We start from the raw sequence: 15691 nt of genomic DNA on the forward strand, positions 1-15691 counted from the left end.
AGAACTGGCTGAAACCCAGTAACATCCATGAAGTTTGACAGTTCCTCGGGTTGGTAGACTATTACAGAAGATTTATTAAAGAGATCACCAAGATAGCCACACCACTGCAAGACCTGTTAGTGGGCCAATCTAAGAAAACCAAGGGTAAGAATACTCCATTTACTGACTGGAACGACAGGCTGAAAGGATCCTTCACCTGGTTGAAGTTGTATTTCACAGGAGATGAGGTACTGGTGTGAAGGGTTAAACTAAGATCAAAACTAAAGGGCTTCATTTGGTGCTTGTGACTCCATCTTGTTGTTTATGAGATAAATTCTGTTATTTAACTAGCTAAAAGTTCATAGTTGTTGTGGGGCCAGATTATTCCAATCTGAGCAAGGGTTTATTGGGTGTATTGTTCTGCGAGACCTTGACGCACAAGCTGTTATGTTTTTTTCCATGCCACGTAGATATTGCCATATATGTAGTTTCCATTTTTTTTGCTGTATTCTTATAGGTTAAGTGCTGCAAGTGTGTTTTTATACTATTGGTTGAAGTATAAATTACGAAAATCATAAAAGAGGTGACATAATATACGGGGGTTAGAGATCTGCCTTTCATCCTCCCAAACACAGATATGTCTCCGTCTGTTCATTCTCAGTTGCCAGCAACGCCCTGTGGATTAATTTGGAAATCACTTGGTCAACTGTGAAGGGTCACTTCAGATCATCCCCCAACAGCTTGGTGCCCAACGTGGGGCCCCCAAATAGGGATGCCTCTGCCCCCTGGAGGACAACAAGACAAAGGACCCTCGGACTGTACACAGGCACTGGAAATTGGGTCTGATGATTCCCCACGACAACCACAGTAAGTTGGCAGTTATACTGTTCAGACTGACCGTTTGGTGTGGTTTTCCTGTGTTTGTTGCTGCAAAGAAGATCTGAGGTTGTCCCCGATGGTGGGGTGATTCTTGGGTGGAATCATATAGAGGTGTAGTTCCACTGAGGGCCTAGAGTTCGAACCGTACCTCATAAGGGACAAACACCCCGGATTGACCAGTGATTGTAATCCTCTTTCTAGTGAAAATATCCTGAAATCCTGATTACTGTTAGAATCAGGCTCGGTGAGGTGATCGAAGATTGGGTAGGATACGTAACTCAGGATTATATAGATATATATATATATATATATATATATATATACACAACCAGGGGTGTCCGGAGGGATATTCTAAGACACCCTCCTCCTTTCACTGAGTACCACGTTGGAATTTTGGGTTGTCCCAGTGGGGGACAGACCCAGAGGAATAGACTGAACGGCCACTCCAGTACTGTGCACAACTGAAGTAAGGATATTTAGCTCTAAAGGAGAATCATGTTTCCATGGAAGAAAAAGAAGAGTTTGGATTTGTGTGATGGATCTGATACTGTTAGTCTTATGATTCAAAGACGGGGAAAGAAATCTGTGAGGAATGCAGGAAAAATATTCTCAATCATGGGTTTTCCTAAGGGCAGGGAGGCTACAGCCTACGCTATGGGATAAAGGTATCAAAAAGAACAAGGGAAGGTTAACTGATAATGGTTTGTGTAAAGACGCTGAGGAATTCCGTGGACTGGCCCATGAATTGTGTGATGAAGGTTATGTGGAAGTAGAACAGGAAGTGAATTCTGATTGTTTCTGTTATTGTTACGTTGAAAAAGGAAAGCTGTCTACTACTATGCAAAGACTGGATGTTTTGTGGTGCAAGAAGGTGAGAAAGTGTCTGAGGGTAATGTGCCAGAAAGACAAAAAAGCTAAAAATTATGATTTTGGACAGGGGTTCTCCCTGTTAGATAATATGGTCCCTCCCCAGGAAATCAAACCTCTCCTCACGACTGTAAGCTCCGTGCCCCTCAACCCCAAAGCACCAATATATCCAGGGTTGCCAAAACTCAGTGCACCCCCACCCTATGATCCTGCCGGGTGGATTTGTGATGTATGTGGAGTTACTAATTCTCAGTGGAGAGAGGTCTGTTACAATTGTGGAGCAAGAAGGAGTTGTAGCCCCCACCTTTCCCTTTCTAAACGCTGACGGCACTTATTATCAGCCACCGCCAGCACCAGTCCCTGCTATGCCTAGTATTGCTAGTGGTTATGAGTATCCTCCCCCTCCTACTTTAGTCACCCGGTCAGAGACAGGATACACAGAGGAGATAGAAGATTTCCAGGAAATGTATTCCAATGTTATTCCTGGACCCCACCGTCATGATGTGCTCTTTAGGATAGGAACAGGGGATCTTACGAAGCAGCACATTGGGGCCATAGTAAATACGGCAAAAAATCAACTCCACCATGCTGAAGGACTGGCCACAACAATTACAGGAATAATCTAATTCGTATATACAAACGTATGGCCAGGTAGAAACAGGACAGGTCGCAGCGACCAGAGCAGGACAGCTGCCGTGTCAATATGTAATACATGCAGTGGGACCACGATATGATCGTACCAACATTCCTAGGTCCCAACAATTACTTACTGAGGCTGTCCAGAAAGCAATCCTGTATTCTTCCTCTGTCTCCCCCGGTACGATGCCTCAACGTACAATGGCCAAGCCATTAATCTCTTATAGTATCTTTCAATATCCCAGGAAGGATGCCACCATGGTCATAGCATCAGCAATAGAGCGGTGTATACAGGAAAACCCCATAAAATTGGAGGATGTCCGATTTGTCCTCGATAGCCGCCTAACGGCCCATCAGGCTATACAATGTAATAGAGCCTCCTGCCCCTCTTCCGCAGCAGATGCCTCCTATGCCCGTACTACCGCCACCTCCTCCCGCCCCTGAGTCAGTAATATCAGAGTTTGAAGAGGGGTATTTTCCAACTATTGAGGGTGGCATAACGTATAATGTGAATTTGGATGGGGGAACATATGAGAGTGGTGTTGATTTCTGCAATGCTTTAAAGGTTTGGGCTCAAGATAGACTAGCGCACCAAGCTACCTCCCTCACAGATGTCACACAAGACAAAGGGGAGACTGCCGAGAAGTTTTATGAGCGTCTTATGGTAGTGTTTAAAGATTTGGGATTCTCACTATATAATAAAGCCTATTCACACCTTTTTGTGGCAGCTTTAATGTCTGGCCTCAAACCTGAATTGAAAGAGGCAATAATGTCAGTCTCTTGGCTTCCTCCAGATAAAGGTGGGTGGGCCATAGTACCACATTCCCACCCTTATCCGCTTCCCTGATAATGATGGAATCATTGTTTCTGAGCGAATCAATGGCCTTTCTTTCAGATCGTGAGAGATTATCGATATTGCCAGAAGAGGGGGAAAGATGTAAAATATCCCTTTTGGTAGCCTCAAAGAAAAATTTCACCGCAGGGACCAATGAAAACGAAGGAGTAACAGAGGACTTACTTCTATATGGAAAAGCCTTCCTCCCTGGTGATGTGGTATCTTAAAAAAGGTAGAGTTCTGACCCCCATAGCAACCCATTATCTCCAGTGTCACGATGATAAACCTGCTAACACACGTTTTTTCGGTCTACAGAGGATTTTGAAAAATGAGAGAGGTGGTGATCGACATAGACTACTTTTACAGAATGAAGCCCGTTGGATTTTTCGTCTCAAATCTATGTCACCTACGGGCTTGAATGAGGAACTGGTATATACAGGCTTCCTGGGATGAATTTGATGACCAGTATTGGATCCAGGACCCGACATATATTCCAGCTAAAATCTCTTGGATAATGGATTTAACCGGATCATGTCAGGATTATTTGAAGTTGGACGTTTTCTCTGGATTCATTTATTTGGACTTTAAGGATACAAAAGGGACTATTTGACTATTAATATGGATTGGGGGATACTTCGTATATATACATTTCTTGTGTGGGGGGGGGGAGAGGAGGAGGGAAAGGGAGGGGACAAAGTTTAATTGAAGATTTATTATTATTTATTACTATTATTATTATACATTATATTATGTCAGTATACCTATATATGATGTGATGTTTTGTTTTATATTGTTTCTGTATAGCACTATGAATGCCCTTTATGGGACATGATCATATTTCATTGTATTATTTAAGTGTCTATATTGAATAACAAGCACCATTTTTTTCAATAGGTTCTTTATTTTGGTAGTAACATTTAGGGCATTATCCCCTCCATTCAGGCAGTTGTTCTTTTATTTTTCTTGCCTCTGGGATTTGTCCCCTGCATATATCCCCGTGTTCTTTCGTTCCTCCCCCCCCCCCCTCTCTTTCTATGGGCAGCTTCGCTTTAGCATGAGGGCGCATGCGCACCCTCATTTAGATCTGGTGCGGCCGCACGTAGCGCTCGTGTGAGCGCTTAATCATCTCTGTTCTTTGCGCATGCGTGAGTCTCTCAGTGGTTACTATGCCACTGTATACACGTCTCTGGCTCCCAATGTCATTTCCGGTTTTCCCGGCGGCAATTGGAGACACCGGTATTCACTCTCCCTTATTTATATCACTATATAAGACGGACACCTTCCAACAGGTACATATCTTCCCTGACGAAGCCGCCTAGAGCGGCGATACGCGTGGGATTCACCCACACCCTTACTCTTCCTGCATTCCCTCTTAGCCCTGGTCCGGAGCTGGAATTTTAACAGCCTCACTCTGCATACTAGCAGGTTTACTTTATTGTGGAAGGCTGTGCACTATGTGTTCCATGCCCAGGACAGGTTCGCTTGCATTTTATGCGTTTGGTCCATTTTTCTACCTCTAGGGGCTATTTATCTATATCATTAATATGCCCCATATGCATGGCTATTTTGGGATACAACTTTATATTCTTACTTTATTCCAGCAGGGATTGAAATTATCTATACATTTCCCTATTTACATGGATGGTAACCATTTAGAGCAAGTTTGGGGACGCCCTTATTTGGCTCTTTGAAATAGGACCAGGGATCTGGTTATTGGTATGGTATACTTACCTGGCTATTGCTGGGGTTATATTATATGGAATTGTTTATGGTTGTCTTATGTAGATTATTTCTTGTCTATTATAACTCCATGGGTATACATATAGAGAGGGTTTTGTAATGTACATCTTCATATGGGTAAGGGTGTATGGTCATTGTTGTTTTTAATTGATTTTATATTTTGTGTTTGGTGTTTGTGCTAATAAAAATTATATATATTTTCTCATAAAATGTAGCAGGTGTGCACATATTTATACATGGGCTTTTTTCTTCTTTTGGTTGGATATAGTATGTAATGACACTTTTGTATTCATTGTAGGTTCATGATTATCCAGCCATATGGGACCCTGCGTGCGAGTGTTATAAGGATAAACACTATAGGGAACGTTCCTGGACCAGAATATTCCGAGACCTTTATCCTGAATGGGATTCTTATACTGGGGCCATGCAATTGGAAATTGGTAATTATAAAGTTATTTACTAATTATTATTAGAGTTTATAAGAAAATTCATTTGAATATATATATATATATATATATATATATATATATATATATATATATATATATATATATATATACATATGTTTTTTTATTAGCAAAAGATATAAAACAACGATGGAGATCTGTCTGGGACCGTTTCCAAAAGTATCTGAATTCGTGTGAGAAAAGTGGTTCATCGCCCAATAGGAAAACGTTCCCATTCCATGACGAACTTCAGTTCATAATCACCAGCCACACATTGCGGAGGTAATTTCTAAACCCAAAATATACATGTAGCCTCATGTTTCAATGTGGTCTAACACAGTTGGCATTGCTTTGTTCAGTGGAGGACAACTGTAATGAGTGGCAGACACAGTTAGTAGGCCCAAATACTAAAGTAGGCTAAATGCAGTTCAAAATTGGTAACAGGACTAAACAGGTGGCATTGCTTTGTTCAGTGGAGGACAACTGTAATGAGTGGCAGACACAGTTAGTAGGCCCAAATACTAAAGAAGGCTAAATGCAGTTCAAAATTGGTAACAGGAATAAACGGGTGGCATTGCTTTGTTCAGTGGAGGACAACATCTGCAAAGAGTTTGTATGTTCTCTCCGTGTTTGCGTGGGTTTCCTCCGGGCACTCCGGTTTCCTCCCACATTCCAAAGACATACTGATAGGGAATCTAGATTGTGAGCCCCATCGGGGACAGTGATGATAATGTGTGCAAAACTGTAAAGCGCTGCGGAATATGTTAGCGCTATATAAAAATAAAAAAGAAAAAGAAGAAGAAAGAACTGTAATGAGTGGCAGACACAGTTAGTAGGCCAAAATACTAAAGAAGGCTAAATGCAGTTCAAAATTGGTAACAGGACTAAACAGGTGGCATTGCTTTGTTCAGTGGAGGACAACTGTAATGAGTGGCAGATACAGTTAGTAAGCCCAAATAATAGTAGTTCCGCTATTCTGGAGCGGAACTGTGATAATGAGTCTTCCTCCAGTAAATTTACCGGTCATGTGGGAGAGAATACGAACTGAGCAGTAACTTCAGAGAAAGGTCCCACAGGGATGGGTTTTGTAAGAGTTTGCTTATTGGGTCTGCCATCTACTCCAATTAAAACAAGCTCTTGGTCTGAGAATTGAATAGGGATATCCGTAGGTACATCTGATGACTTGATTGTGGAATTGGCCCCCCAGTGTCTACCATGAACTTAACAAGGGTGTCCCCAACAGGAAGCGTGATAGATGAGCATGCCCCAGGTTTTGTGGAGGACATTGTGATGGCAGACCCTGGTTGGCCACTCCTTCAGTATGGGTGATTATCAGGATTTTGAGGCTGTCTGTAACTAGAGTATCCCCCAGAGTTCCCAGTATTCAGGTTGCGACTGGAAGAGGGAACTTGAGGGTAGCATCTGTCAGCAGGGGTATGACAATCTCTCTGAAAGTGACCAGGCTGGCCACAGCGCCAGCACTGCAAGCAAGAACTGGTGAGGCGGGCTGGGGAGGGGGATCCCAGACATAGGGTTGGAAGGGATATTGGAGTAGGGGACTGGATTTGTGTAAGGTGGGAGGGCAGAAACTGGAGTCTGTTGTGAGGGCCTCTGATAAGGAACGAGCTGTGTGCTTGCAGCTGGGGTGGGGACTAGGGTTGGAGTAGGAATCGCTGCAGCTGCTGGTTTAGCATTTGATTTCCCTGCTGATGCAGAGCGGGCTAAATTCTTCTGAAAACATTTTACTATTTTCAATGCATCATCCGGTGTGGAAGTTTCGATATCCAGGATTTTGAAAAATGAGAGAGGTGGTGATCGACATAGACTACTTTTACAGAATGAAGCCCGTTGGATTTTTCGTCTCAAATCTATGTCACCTACGGGCTTGAATGAGGAACTGGTATATACAGGCTTCCTGGGATGAATTTGATGACCAGTATTGGATCCAGGACCCGACATATATTCCAGCTAAAATCTCTTGGATAATGGATTTAACCGGATCATGTCAGGATTATTTGAAGTTGGACGTTTTCTCTGGATTCATTTATTTGGACTTTAAGGATACAAAAGGGACTATTTGACTATTAATATGGATTGGGGGATACTTCGTATATATATACATTTCTTGTGTGTGTGGGGGGGGGGAGAGGAGGAGGGAAAAGGGAGGGGACAAAGTTTAATTGAAGATTTATTATTATTTATTACTATTATTATTATACATTATATTATGTCAGTATACCTATATATGATGTGATGTTTTGTTTTATATTGTTTCTGTATAGCACTATGAATGCCCTTTATGGGACATGATCATATTTCATTGTATTATTTAAGTGTCTATATTGAATAACAAGCACCATTTTTTTCAATAGGTTCTTTATTTTGGTAGTAACATTTAGGGCATTATCCCCTCCATTCAGGCAGTTGTTCTTTTATTTTTCTTGCCTCTGGGATTTGTCCCCTGCATATATCCCCGTGTTCTTTCGTTCCTCCCCCCCCCCTCTCTTTCTATGGGCAGCTTCGCTTTAGCATGAGGGCGCATGCGCACCCTCATTTAGATCTGGTGCGGCCGCACGTAGCGCTCGTGTGAGCGCTTAATCATCTCTGTTCTTTGCGCATGCGTGAGTCTCTCAGTGGTTACTATGCCACTGTATACACGTCTCTGGCTCCCAATGTCATTTCCGGTTTTCCCGGCGGCAATTGGAGACACCGGTATTCACTCTCCCTTATTTATATCACTATATAAGACGGACACCTTCCAACAGGTACATATCTTCCCTGACGAAGCCGCCTAGAGCGGCGATACGCGTGGGATTCACCCACACCCTTACTCTTCCTGCATTCCCTCTTAGCCCTGGTCCGGAGCTGGAATCTTAACAGCCTCACTCTGCATACTAGCAGGTTTACTTTATTGTGGAAGGCTGTGCACTATGTGTTCCATGCCCAGGACAGGTTCGCTTGCATTTTATGCGTTTGGTCCATTTTTCTACCTCTAGGGGCTATTTATCTATATCATTAATATGCCCCATATGCATGGCTATTTTGGGATACAACTTTATATTCTTACTTGATTCCAGCAGGGATTGAAATTATCTATACATTTCCCTATTTACATGGATGGTAACCATTTAGAGCAAGTTTGGGGACGCCCTTATTTGGCTCTTTGAAATAGGACCAGGGATCTGGTTATTGGTATGGTATACTTACCTGGCTATTGCTGGGGTTATATTATATGGAATTGTTTATGGTTGTCTTATGTAGATTATTTCTTGTCTATTATAACTCCATGGGTATACATATAGAGAGGGTTTTGTAATGTACATCTTCATATGGGTAAGGGTGTATGGTCATTGTTGTTTTTAATTGATTTTATATTTTGTGTTGTTTGGTGTTTGTGCTAATAAAAATTATATATATTTTCTCATAAAATGTAGCAGGTGTGCACATATTTATACATGGGCTTTTTTCTTCTTTTGGTTTGATTTACATATTCCATGCATTTGTCAGCACCCTGCTTTCTTGATATTATAAACTATATATTATTATAAGACAGTGGTGCACCCGAAAATTTAAATATTGACTACATACTATATCCAACAGCGAAGTAAGCTTAAAGAAAATATGTGTAAATTTTGGGATATATTTAGATATCATCCACAACGTAACCCAAGGACAAACAAGAAACCCAAACACCAAATAAGACAAAACAAACAAAAAGGAAACATAACAGCAGACCGAACAGAAGAACCCAGTCTTTTAACTTCAAAATCATGTGCAACAATGCAAAAGGTAACTGGGCCCCCTAGTTTTTAAAATCTTTTGTGTCAACAGCGCTACTTTCCATTACTGGATGCACATAGGAACAAAGCTTGCAGCCCTTCACGGCGTAGCTAAAGTATCCTTGACCACAAATGGGGCATCAATGATTGAGCCCACAGTAATAGGGACACATACGGCAGCAGCGGCTCAGTATTGGGGTGTCAGGGGCAGTAATAGGGACACATACGGCAGCAGCGGCTCAGTATTGGAGAGTCAGGGGCAATAATAAAAACACATGTGGCAGCAGCGGCTCAGTATTGGGGTATCAGTTGCAGTAATAGGGACACATACGGCAGCAGCGGCTCAGTATTGGCGTGTCAGGGGCAGTAATAGGGACACATACGGCAGCAGCGGCTCAGTATTGGGGTGTCAGGGGCCTGGGAAGGGGTTAAAATACCCCTGGCTGTTCCCAGGCTAGGAATATTAACCCACAGCTGTCTGCATAGCCTTTCTGGCTCTAAAATATAGGGGGCCCCGAAAATTTTTTTGCGTAGGGTCCCCCTATATTTTTAGGCCAGAAAGGCTAGGCAGACAGCTGTGGGCTAATATTTGTGGCCCGGGAAGGGGTTAAAATACCCCTGGCTGTTCCCAGGCTAGGAATATTAACCCACAGCTGTCTGCGTAGCCTTTCTGGCTCTAAAATAGAGGGGGTGTTAGGAGTCGAGTTTCCTCTGCTGCACAGGGGGAATCTCGATCCGTCTCCGCTGCGGTCTCCCAATCTCCTCCAGCCACAGTGGAGTCTGCTCAGCAGGGACGTCGATCCCAGCGTCTCGCTCAGTCTGACTCTGTGCGAAGAGTTGCTGCTGCTTTTCCTGCTTCTGCCATTAAGGCCAGTGCTGGGCAGCGGCGAGTGGACATTTCTGGATTTAAGTCCTTGTTTGCACGCACTGAGCATGCCCAGTGCAAGTTCTCCTGTTGGAGATCGAGGGTCACATGCTCAGGTGCTGCAGCACATCCCACTGGTCCTTTTGGCAGGTCTTGGAAGGGCAAAAGTTCTGTAGCCACTTCCTGTGCTGCAACTATATAAACTGCGCATGACCGCACGGCCATGCGCTAGTATTGTCTTGTAAATATGTGTGTGTGTTGTGAGTGAAAGTCGCTCTTTAAATAACCCTCCCTATTGAATGTCTGTTCGCGGAAGGTGTATGTTTGCTAATCTAGCGCCCGACTTATCCAACAGCACGAAACACACATTGCAGCGTCCTCTTGCTGTGTCCGCCTGTACGGCGCCGTGCGCTTGCCTTGCGCTTTCCATACCCAAGCCAGTGTGGTTGGTGGCGTCCGTCAGTGCGGCATTGCTCGCACTCCTGTGCATTCATATATTTATATTTAGTTACCTTACACACCCAGTTGCGGTGTAGTGCCAGCGAGGGTCTAATCGGATTTCAATCTCAGTTGGGGTTAAGTACGCTGACTACTCGCTCGCGCTTTAGGTGCGGTACCGCGATCCTGTGACGCAACAGGATTGCTCCCTTCACGCTGGGTGAGGTTGAACCCACGTGTATATACTTTAGTGTACCGCCATATAGCCTGTATTTACTAGCAGCAGGTTTTCACCTGCACGGTGGACCCCGGACTGCGAACGCATCTATATCACCTTTCTTGGTGCGTTCCGCCAGTCCTAACAGGGGGCCCCAAAAATTTTTTTGCGTAGGGTCCACCTATATTTTTAGGCCAGAAAGGCTAGGCAGACAGCTGTGGGACAATATTTGTGGCCCGGGAAGAGGTTAAAATACCCCTGGCTGTTCCCAGGCTAGGAATATTAACCCACAGCTGTCTGCGTAGCCTTTCTGGCTCTCAAATATAGGAAGAGCCCCCCCAAAAGAGTGTTGGGGTCCCCCTATATTTTGAGGCCAGAAAGGCTAAGCAGACAGCCGTGGGATTATATTCATAGCCTAGGAAAGGGGCCATGGATATTTGCCCCCCCGGCTACAAATAGAAGCCCGCAGCCGCCCCAGAAAAGGCGCATCAAAAAGATGCGCTAATTCCGGCACTTAGCCCCTCTCTTCCCACTCCCGTGTAGCGGTGGGATATGGGGTAATGAGGGGTTAATGCCACCTTGCTATTGTAAAAATCGCAACGTGTGAACATGGCCTTAAGGTGTCTCTCAAAAACCTGGAAGTCAACACCAATGAATGGGAAGAGCTTGCCCTAGATCGTCCAGGTTGGCGGGGCAGGATCACCTCAGGAGGTTAGAAAGAATTATAGACAAACATGTTAAAGGTAAAAGTTATAAGACCATCTCCAAGCAGCTTGATGTTCCTGTGACTAGAGTTGCATATATTATTCAGAAATTTAAGATCCATGGGACTGTAGCCAACCTCCCTGGAGGAGGCCGCAGGAGGAAAATTGATGACAAATCAAAGAGACGGATACAGCGATTGGTAACAAAAGAGCCCAGAACAACTTCTAAACAGATGAAAGGTGAACTTCACGCTCAAGGAACATCAGTGTCAGATCGCAACATCCGTCGTTGTATGAGCCAAAGTGGATTTCATGGGAGATGACCAAGGAGGACACCATTGTTGAAAAAAATCATAAAAAGCCAGACTGCAATATGCAAAAATACATGTTGGCAAGCCACAAAGCTTCTGGGAGAATGTCCCATGGACAGATGAGACAAAAATGGAACTTTTTGGCAAGGCACATCAGCTTTATGTTCACAGACGGAAAAATGATGCATATCAAGAAAAGAACACTGTCCCTACTGTGAAACATGGAGGATGATCTGTTATGTTCTGGGGCTACTTTGCTGCATCTGGCACAGGGAGTCTAGAATCTGTGTAGGGTACAATGAAATCTCATGACTATCCAGGGATTCTAGAGAGAAATATGCCACTCAGTGTCAGAAAGCTTGGTCTCAGTCGCTGGTCGAGTCTTGCAACAGGATAATGACCCAAAGCACACAGCTACAAAAACCCAAGAATGGCTAAGAGGAAAACATTGGACTATTCTGAAGTTGCCTTCTATGAGCCCTGACCTAAATCCTATTGAGCATATTTGGAAAGAGATGAAACATGCCATCTGGAAAAGACAACCTTCAAACATGAGACAACTAGAGCAGTTTACTCTTGAGGAGTGGGCCAAAATATCTCTCGAGAGGTGCAGAAGTCTCATTGACAGTTATAGGAATCGTTTGATTGCAGTGACCACCTCAAAAGATTGTGCATTTTTTTTTAAATTCTGTTGAAGCATGGTTGAAAAGCAATGTCTGACTTTCATTTGTTAATTTTCATAGAATTTTTTTTATTTACTATTACTTTTGTCAGATTCAAGCTTTTTCTGTGACCATTGTGGGTTTTTCTGTCATTAAATGAGGGGTACTAACAATTTTGACCATGTGTGCACCTCCGACTGAGAACAGCTTGTCATTGCCTCTGGGCAGCCTGTCTCATATGAGCCAATACATGCTGCAGTGCCTGCGCAATGACTGCCGAGTTGCCTGTATTGTTACCAGTGCTAAATGCTGGGTGGCCACCATGCTGGGTGACAACATACCATCATTATTTCCATCACTAGATAATAATCCCAAACTGCATGAATACAAGCACACGCTGGTAGAAAAACTACTGCTGGCTTTCCTACCTGACAGTGGGGGCTCAGTGAAACAACAAGGCAGAAGCGAAGAAGGAAGTACCCAAAGCATCTGTGGCAACACCAGCACCTCCGAAGGCATACCATAACATACAGCACCACCTTGTAATAGGGTCCATTTTAGGAGGCAGCATTACAACAAAATGGTGGAAAAGTACTTGCCCACATGCCTCCATGTACTAACAGATGGATCTGCGACATTTAACTTCTGAGTTTCCACATGGCCTAAGCTTGTCTTTAGGTCTTGAAGGTGCTGGCCTGCCCTGCGGTAAGTGTCATGTCAGAGCATGTGTTTCGCATGATGGGGGTGGGATCACAGACAGGCGCATCCACCGGTCCACATCCAATGCGGGGAACCTAACATATCTTAAATGAACAAGGCATGTATCCCATAGGACATGGACATACATTTGGATGACTAGACAACTATAACAGCCGCACCCAGCCAGTGTTCAACTCTATTTTCCATTCATTTCATTTGGGTGCCTCTTCCCCAAATAAAAAAAACCCAAATATTGTGTTGGCTATCTCCTCCTTTGCCTCTTCCACCTACACCACAAAGTCCACCTCTTCTACCTCATCCTCCAGTTGGGTCTCCACCACCTGGTTGTAGCTTGCTTTTGTATTTTGGGTCCACTCTATGTTCTTTAACCCCATTGGTTTGTGGTTTGCATATTAATGACCAGGCCAATTTTTACAATTCTGACCACTTTCATTTTATGAGGTAATAACTCTGGAATGCTTCAACAGATGCCGGTGATTCTGAAATAATTTTTTCATGACATACAGGTGCATCTCACAAAATTAGAATATCATCAAAAAGTTAATTTATTTCAGTTCATCAATACAAAAAGTGAAACCCATACATTATAAAGAGTCATTACAAGCAGAGTGATCTATTTCAAGTGTTTATTTTTGTTAATGTTGATGATTATGGCTTACAGCCAAAGAAAACCCAAAAGTCATTATCTCAGTAAATTAGAATACTTTATAAAACCAGCTTGAAAAAATGATTTTAAAATCCAAAATGATAGCTTACTGAAATGTATATTCAGTAAATGCACTCAATACTTGGTCGGGGCCCCTTTGGCATCAATTTCTGCATCAATGCGGCGTGGCATGCAGGCGATCAGTCTGTTACACTTCTGAGGTGTTATGAAAGCCCAGGTTGCTTTGATAGGAGCATTCAGCTTGTCTGCATTGTGGGGTCTGATGTCTCTCATCTTCCTCTTGACAATACCCCATAGATTCTCTAATGGATTAAGGTCAGGACAGTTTGCTGGCCAATCAAGAACAGTGATACTGTTGTTTTTAAATCAGGAATTGGTACTTTTGGCAGTGTGGACAGGAGCCAAGTCCTGCTGGAGACACAAAGGCAAAAACAGGGTGCACTACTAAGTACCCTAAAATATAAGACACAATCTGAATCTGGGTGATACAAATTGTGTTGTATGATATATATATATATATATATATATATATATATATATATACACATATATATATATATATATATATATACACATATATATATATATATATATATATATATATATATATATATATATATATATATATTGTAAGATTGCTCTTACTAACGGATAGGGGATTACTCACTTGGCACGGGATTGACGTACTCGGGCACGATTTTTTTAAACAAAACAGTCCATACGGTTTATTTTGTACAGCATAAACCGCATCGTAAGCCAAGTTGCATATCACTGTCTTACATGTAGTCTTCACATTAAGTCTCAGAACCTTAGTCTGTGGTAACTAATCACGCTGGTCCTCCTCTGACCAGTTGCCGTGGGTTACCACACAGTTCATAGAACACAGGTTGCAGCAACTAATCACGCTGGTCCTCCTCTGACCAGTTGCCGTGGGTTACCACACAGTTCATAGAACACAGGTTGCAGCAACTAAACACAATGGTCCTCCTGACCAGTTGCCGTGGGTTACCACACAGTTCTTAACACAATAAGGACCAACAGTCTATGAAGGTACCTTACGGGAGCTCCTGCTCCACCAGCTGACTCCTTGTCAGTCCTCACTCTTCTGGAGAAGCTGCCAAACGGGGATCACCAACTTGCCTTTGCGACATATCTCAGTCAGTCCAGACCCACCGAGGACTGTAGCTTCCCCAAGTTCCACTGCTCTGCTCAGGGATCCAGTCCTACTCCCAGGACATCCCGCGCTAGCATGTGCTTTCCAGGAAGCAACACAGGCTTCCACAGGTCACTCATACACCGGGCCCCTCTGCAGTGTCCAGCCAGGACACATGGAAGTCTGCCCAGACTTGCAGACTCCCAAACACTCACTGCCATGTGCTAACACACCTCCTTTAGGTAGCCTGTAACCACACCCACAGGTGAGGTAACATCACATGCACTGGTCACATGATCATGACATCACTGCAGGTCCTCAAACACCTGCAGGGAAAAAGATACAGTGAGCACCCCCACTCAGAGTGAGGTATGTGGGTAGCCAGACCCTCCCATCTCTCATAGCTACCCGCAACCCGGACCCAGGTGCACTAAATGACATCTTCAGTGCTCACAGTACTCCGGGTTGCATCGCAGGGAGCATCCATCCCTGTGACACATACCTCCCATTAACCACAATTCCAGACACTGTCTCACCATCACATCCATGCACACAATTGCCACGCACGGCCTCAATACGCCTCCGTGCGCATACTGGGGAGACCATGCAGCGCCCCCTACCTGTTACAGGGGTCACTGCATCACAATATATATATATATATATATATATATATATATATATATTATAATGATTTCAACACTCCAATTAATTAATACGAATGATAGAGATATTGATATTGGTTTGAATCAGATATATATATTTCCCCCACATGTGTTCAGGGGCCCATCCCCCC

The sequence above is a fragment of the Ranitomeya imitator genome, chromosome 1 (assembly GCF_032444005.1).
Source record: "Ranitomeya imitator isolate aRanImi1 chromosome 1, aRanImi1.pri, whole genome shotgun sequence".
NCBI lineage: Eukaryota > Metazoa > Chordata > Amphibia > Anura > Dendrobatidae > Ranitomeya > Ranitomeya imitator.